The sequence below is a fragment of the Lygodium microphyllum genome, chromosome 13 (genome assembly GCF_053477565.2).
Source record: "Lygodium microphyllum isolate KBCC chromosome 13, Lygodium_microphyllum_v1.1.10, whole genome shotgun sequence".
Taxonomy (NCBI): domain Eukaryota; kingdom Viridiplantae; phylum Streptophyta; class Polypodiopsida; order Schizaeales; family Lygodiaceae; genus Lygodium; species Lygodium microphyllum.
The window spans coordinates 112,693,210-112,700,571 of record NC_141147.1 but is presented as its reverse complement, the minus strand read 5'-3'; positions in this window follow the sequence as shown (position 1 = coordinate 112,700,571).

Genomic DNA, 7,362 nt, shown 5'->3' with positions numbered 1-7,362 from the left:
TCACATGGAAAAATGTCAAAAAGACTCACGAAAAAGTCTTAAAAAACCGAAAAATTAATATTGGACAAACCGTGCATCAAAATGACACGGAGTAAAAAGGAAAAATGTCAGGGGAAAAGTGGTTGTCAGGGCTATGATGTCAGATCACGGTTCCGAAGCAAGCAAAGTGCGTTCATATGGAAAACTGGCTAATTTGCGCAAAATGCTTCAAAAATTAATAACTCGAGAACCGGGCACCGAAACAGGGGTAGGTAAAAAGGAAAAATGGTCAGTTCAAAGGGAGGAACAGGGCTATAAGGTTGGATTTGGACTTCGGTGAACGTAGGGTGCATTCACATGACAGGACATCAAAAGTAGGGAATAAATGAAAACTGCAAGGGAACAGCCCCGAGTAGGTGGAAAATGAATGATTGGTTGGGAAGGGACCCCATCAGGGTAAAAGCAAGTCATGGCATAGAGGCATTAGCAGGATGAGGCATATGCAGAGAGGTATGCAATGTAGACGTGCAGGGGCGTGTCCCCATACTTAAAACCTTAACGGATAGGGTTAACCGAGCAACAGGGACCTAGGACCACCTAACAGACCATCCACTAACGTCCCCACACTTAAAACATGAACGTTACTGAGAAACAGAAGTGGTAGGGTTAGAAAAACTTGGCCCATGTTGTCGAGGATCAAGGTTGATTGTCGACGGCACGTCCGGTGTTGTTGTCGGTTCTGCAGGAGGAGGTACCAAGGCATCTTCACAGCACTCATCCTCTGTGGTAGGGACCACGCGGCAGCACCCAGGGAGGTAGATGGTTAAAGGAATCACATGAAATTTGTTGATGATGATGGATATTGCACTCAACTCACAATCACTCAAATGGAATGAAAGAACAGTCACTCACCCCATGACTAATATCACTCGAGGAAGAATGATTGAAACCCATATCTCGTACCCAGTTTAGGAATCGACCAGGGGGAATGGTGCAGAGGGAGTATGCCAGGGTGCACAGTTGATGGTGCATTAGTGCGTCCAACCCATCTGGCATAAGTGCAAGGAGGAAGGCAATGGAGCCTTACAGTGCAGTGTACAGAACAAGGTGACGTGTCTGGTGATGACGACAGAGACCCATCCTGTGAGTGCATAGGGAAACGGAAACATACTTGACTCCAAGTGTCGTAACGTCCCTCAATCTCACCTCTTGATAATTGATTGAAGAAACTCTAGTCACACTCAGTCCACCCTCTGTCTCATGCTCGGTTGATAGATACAGGGGGGCAACCCATACTCACTTCCCCATCCGGTTAGGATGAAAGCTCACATCACTCGATTGGTTATCGATGAAGATCGCATCATCAGTTGTTGAAGAGGCGTACCCAGGGAGGTAGCCATCAAATCGAACATGGGGTTTGATAGGTACATGTCGTCTGTTAGAGGACAGTTAGACGCTCTGCAGAGAGACCCAGGATACAGCGTACCAAGGGAGGCAGCTTCGGAACTAGATCCTGGGGATATCAATTAATGAATCCACTTTCTGGACTGCTGGGAGTTGCCACCTTTTCCATAGCCAGCTTCCCGCCCAAGGGTGTTTGCCACATTTTCCTGGAACGAGGCCTGCTATGACAGGGAATTGCTTCCTTTTCTCCCATAACAAATTTTTTTTCCTTTTCTTGTTTTTTTTTTCTTTTTTTTTCCTATTCCCGAGGGTATTTCCACCTTTTCTCGAAGAATTGGTCGGCATGACAGGGACCTAAGTTCTTTTCTCCCATGACCGATATGCATTTTTTTTTCTTTTTTGTTTTTCTCTTTGAATGAAGTAAGGGAATGGTAGAAATACCACTTGTCAGAACCCACCTCGCCACTGTCGCTGGTGGAAAATAGAGGATAAGAGATCAAGGCTACAAGGTGGGGTTGAGGGGATAGAGGGTTGCGTCCACCTCATCAGGAGTGGCTGAAGAACGGCTATCAGAAATAGCATCATAAGAATGACAGTGCCACACCAATGAGGGAAAGGATCAGGTGACCATGATTGTCAAGATCCCCAAGGAGGGAAGTAGTTTTTCAGGTGATATCCATTGATCACAGGAAGGGATCATCAGAGGCATCAACGGTTTGCACTTGGACAGAGCCATTAGGGTTGATAACAAGTACCTTATATAGACCCATCCACTGCTGTTGAAGCTTTCCAGGAAACTTGCCAAATCATGAATCATAGGCTAAGACCAAATCACCTTCTTTGAACTCCTTGTGCTTGATGAAGCTATCATGGTAAGCCTTGCGTCAAGCTTGCGTGGCTTCCATGCATTGTAGAGCCATCACGCGAGTTTCATCCAAACATTCCAAGTGCAAGAGACGGCGTTGCAGTGAATCATCATCCCCCAAACGCTCTTTGATAGCCACTCTCAAAGAGGGTAATTCTAGTTCAACAGGGAAAACAGCTTATGTACCATACACCAGCTGAAATGGTGTCTGTCCTGTTGCTGCTTTATGGGAGGTTCTATACGCCCAGAGGGCCTCTGTAAGTCGATCGTCCCAATCATGACGATGTGTGGCAATTGTTCTTGTTAGGATCGAGCAGAGGATGTGATTGGTGACTTCGACTTGGCCGTTGGCTCTGGGGTAGTAAGGAGTGGACTTGCGATGGCGGATCTTATACAACTCTTCCATGACTTTATTAATGAAATGAGTGCCTCTGTCACTTACAAACTCTAAGGGACTGCCAAAACGGGTGATGATATTCTCGTACATGAACAGGGCCACACTATTACCATCGTCCTGCTTTAGGGCTTTAGCTTCACACCACTTTGTGACATAATCCATACATACGAGAATGTATCGGTTCTGCTTCCTTCTAGTGGGAGGATCGATTGGACCTATGAAGTCAATGCCCCACTTCTCGAAAGGCTTTAAAGGAAGGATAGGTTGCAGTGTCATGGCACTTGTCTTTGTGGGTTTCCCCATTCTCTGACAAGCATCACATCTTTTACAGTAATCATAGGCATCCTTATGAAGGGTAGGTCACCAGTATCCTGCTAGCAGAGCCTTCCTGGCTGTAGCTTCTCCTGCAAAGTGGCCTCCACATGGCTCGTCATGGCAAGCCTTCAGAACAATCCCAATCTCATCTCCTGCAACACATCTTCTGAGCAATTCATCTTTGCCTTTCTTGTACAGTGCGCCGCCTAACAGGGTGTAGGGGGCTGATTCTAACATAAACTTTTTCCTTTCCCGACTAGAAATGCTAGGAGGATACTGTTGGGTTGCCAGCAGATTGGCAATGTCTCCATACCAGGGGGTTACAGTTTCTACCAGGAATAGGGAAGCATCAGGGAGGTCTGGATCATCTTGCTCCTTGTCTGCAGTCTGTGGGATACGCGACAGATGATCAGCCAGAACATGGAAATGACCAGGTTTGGTAATTACCTCAAAGTCGAACTCCTGAAATAGAAGGAGCCATCTCATCATTCGTCCTTTCACATCTGCTTTGTTCATCAGGAAGGACAGGGCCTCGTGATCCACATAAAATTTAAAGTGGGTGGACAAGAGATAGTGGCAGAACTTTTCTAGGGCAAACACCATTGCCAAGCACTCAAGCTCTGTCACTATATAGTTTTGTTCCCTATCAGTGACTTTTCGGATTGGGTAATAGATAGGTTGATCCAGCTTCGAGGAGCCCTTCTGTCATAGAACTGCGCCTACCCCTTCAATAGATGCATCGGTGTGTACATGGAACTCCTTCGTCCAATCAGAAGGCTGCAGAATGGGTGCCTCAATCAGACACTACTTCAGAGTGTTGAAGGCTGTGTCACATTCTTCCATCCAAACAAACTCGGCATCTTTCCTCAGAAGCTTGTGCAAGGAGGTTGCCTTTGTTGCAAAATGGGCTATGAACCTTCTGTAGTAATCCACATAGCCTAGGAATCCCCTCAACTGTTTGAGGTTGGTGGGTGCTGTCAGAGCTGCAATCTTTTCAATCTTTGCAGGGTCTGTTGATATTCCTTGTGCAGAGACAATGTGGCCCAACAAAACTCCAAAAGAGACCCCAAAGATGCATTTATCGGGGTTGAGGGAAATCCCATACTCCCAGCATCGGTCAAAGCATTGTTCCAGGTGTCCCCATTGTTCACGGATCAAATTATAGACACAGAAGTGATCCAAATATACCTCAATAAAATCATGCAGATGATTTTGGAATGCGGCCATCATGACTCACTGGAAAGTAGCAGGGGCATTGCAGAGTCCAAATAGCATCACTCGATAAGCGTAGGTTCCCCATTTTGTGGCGAAGGTTGTTTTGGATTGGTCTTCTTCTGCTATCTGCACTTGGTTATATCCATTGAATCCATCCAAGAGGGAATAAAGCTCATGTCCTGCCACTGTGTCCAACAGTTGGTCTGTGAAAGGGATAGGAAAATGATCCTTCTTCGTCTTGGAATTGAGCTTTCGGAAGTCAACACATATTCGAAGCTTGCCATTCTTCTTGGGTACAACCACGATGGGCGAGACCCATTCACTATTTGCCACTGAGTGGATAGATGAACTCGGCTTCCAGAAGCTTCAGCAGCTCTGCTTTCACCAATGTGGAATAATTCGGGTTCATTCGCCTCTGTCGTTGCCGTACTGGCTTGGCATCAGGCTCCAAGTCAATATGATGCTAACATATTGTGGGATCAGTCCCCTTTAGGTCTTTGTAGGACCACGCAAACACATCCAAATTCTCGTTCAACAAGTTGTACACGGTTGACAACTCCTCTTTTGGTAGACTGCTACCCACCTTCAAGTGGCGTTCAGTGCCATTTGCATCCACAAAGGTTAACTGCCTTTCACATTCTACTTCACGGATGAAGGTCCCTGCGGACTGCTTCTGGATACAGATCCGACTCCTTCAAGGGAGCGGTGTCCTCTTCTGATGTCCCACTAGAACCAACTTCTTCTCTTGGTGGAGACTTAGGTTGCTCCTTGAGATGTTGAAATGGGATTAGGGCCGTTTCGGGTTTGGTTTCACAATCAGTTACCTCTTGGCTTGAAGACTCATCTTCTGATGACACATCCAGGAACGTCACATAACAGGGACCCTTTGATGCCTGTTGGAATCGTGAGACTGGTGCTTGTTGGCACGGTGCATCATCATCATCTTTTCTTAGCAAGGTGGGTGAGGGCAGCAAGAGCCACTGCTAACAGACGGCTTGTTCTTCTTAATCCATTTCTTATAAAGATTTTGCATATGAGAAGATCCATTTACCAGACCAACTCGTACCATCGCCATTCTGTCCCACAGCATGAGCTCGTCTACTTCTGATGCTTCTGGAACTTCTTCTTCAAATGTATCCTCTGTAGGTGGGATAGACTCTTCCATCTCGCTTTCATAACCTTCTTCTTCCATATCATCTCTATCCTTCTCTGTCTCTGTAGGAGCTCTGTAAGAGAAGAACAGGTTCTCTATCTCATCTTCTGCCTCTGTCTCTGGCTCTGCTATGGCCATGTAACAGGGAGAGCAGTATATCCATGCTTCTATCTCACTGTAAGAAGTGATTTCGAAAATCGTTCCTAGTTCAGGCAGGAAGTATTCTCCCATTGATAATGGCTTTGCATCTTTTGGGAGTTGGCTTACAGTATTCACTGTTAAGGAACGTGTCACTATTTTCTTGGGAAGGATCTATTTGACAGCATCTTTGTCTGCTGATGTTCCATCTGTAGACTCATTAGGGGAGTCAGAAGATAATTCCAAGGAGGTGGATCCATGTCCTTTTTGAGCACCATATAGCTTCAACACCACTTTATTGGGTCCTCTACCCAAGGTCAAGGTTCCTTTGAACCAATCCGTCCTTGCTCGGGCTTCAAAAAGCCATGGTCTGCCCAGTGAAAGAGGGTAGGATGTACCATAAGAGTTTGGCTTCACTACCAGATAGGCTAGCCAATAATCTTTTCCAGCTACTGTAGTCTTCACATATGGGAGAATGCCCAAAGGCTTGATTCTACTCTGATCCGCCAGTCTGATGAGCCATTGGGTGGGTTGCACACCTTGTAGGCCTAGATCCTTCATTGTAACATCCGTCATAATGTTCATTGATGAACCTCCATCAATTAGTGCATTTGCAATGAAGCAGCCTTCTATCCACACGCCAGTCTCTGGGGTACCCGGATCTAGGAAGGCGTTAGCTACGTCCACTTCTTTTACAAGCTCTGAAGCTTTGTTGGACTTTGTTACTGTTGAGGGAGCAATCCTTAATCCATATCTTCTTGTAAGTATACTTTTGAACCTTTTTTGGCAATTAGGAGATAACACCAATAATTGTCGAAATGTGAGGTTTGGTTTAAAGGTATCTAGATCTCTGACCAGATCGTATTCCTTAATAGGATCCACTAGCTTCTCTAACCGGTTAAGGAATGGGGCAACACCCATTTTCATTTTTCCTCTTTCTTCCAATAGAAGCATCATGGGAACTTCTTCTGCCACTTGTGGCACTTCCTCCTCTTCTATCTCCTGGACCTCGGGTCCTGTCTCTGGAACTGTCTCTGTAACTCTCTGTGGCACTGTAGTGCTCTATATGGCACTGTCAGGCTCTGTTCTGTTCTGTTTTTCTGGTGGAAGATTGAACTTCACTGTTCTGGCAGGAGGATTGTTTTCTTTCTGTATAGGTGGTTCCTTCTTCTTTGCACGCGTGATGGCAGCAACTTCCAATTCCACTAAATTGGAGGTAGGCTCTTGGGCCTTAGCCAAACTATCAGTAGCACTGTTTTTCACTGGGATTGGGCTTGGACAGTCTTTTGCCGTGTGACCTTCTCCTTTGCATCGACTGCATAAGGGCTTGTAATCCACTGACCTTCTGGGATTTGGACAATTTGGTGAGATGTGTCCCTTTTCTCCATATCTGTAACACTCCACTTCTGATCTCTGACCACCGCCAGACTGTCTTCCTCTGTAACTTTGAGAGGGAAATCTTCTGGGTCCGAAATTAGGACCAAACTCCCCAGGCTTGGGTCTAATATCCTGTGTTGTATTTTGGATTCCAGCAAGTTGAATCTTGTGTCTTCTTCCTTCCTTCTCCTATCATGCATCTCCTTCAGAGAGCAAATATCTTCTATATGGTTCTTCCACAAACAGTAGGAACAGAAAGCTCCAGGAATGGTTGGTTTTCGTGTGCATTCAGTGGCTAAATGGCCTGCTTGATGACACTTATCACACCAAGTATTTGATCGTATCACATCTCTTCCTGCTCCTGCCACATTGGATATGCTAGCAATATTCACTTTCAGCGTCTGTAGCTGCTCTGTAATCACATCCATCAACTCCTTTTTGATATTTGCAACTGAGTTGGATAAGTAATCCTTCAAGCTTTCTCCTCCTGAGGTACTGGCAATAGGATTTTGAGGAGTA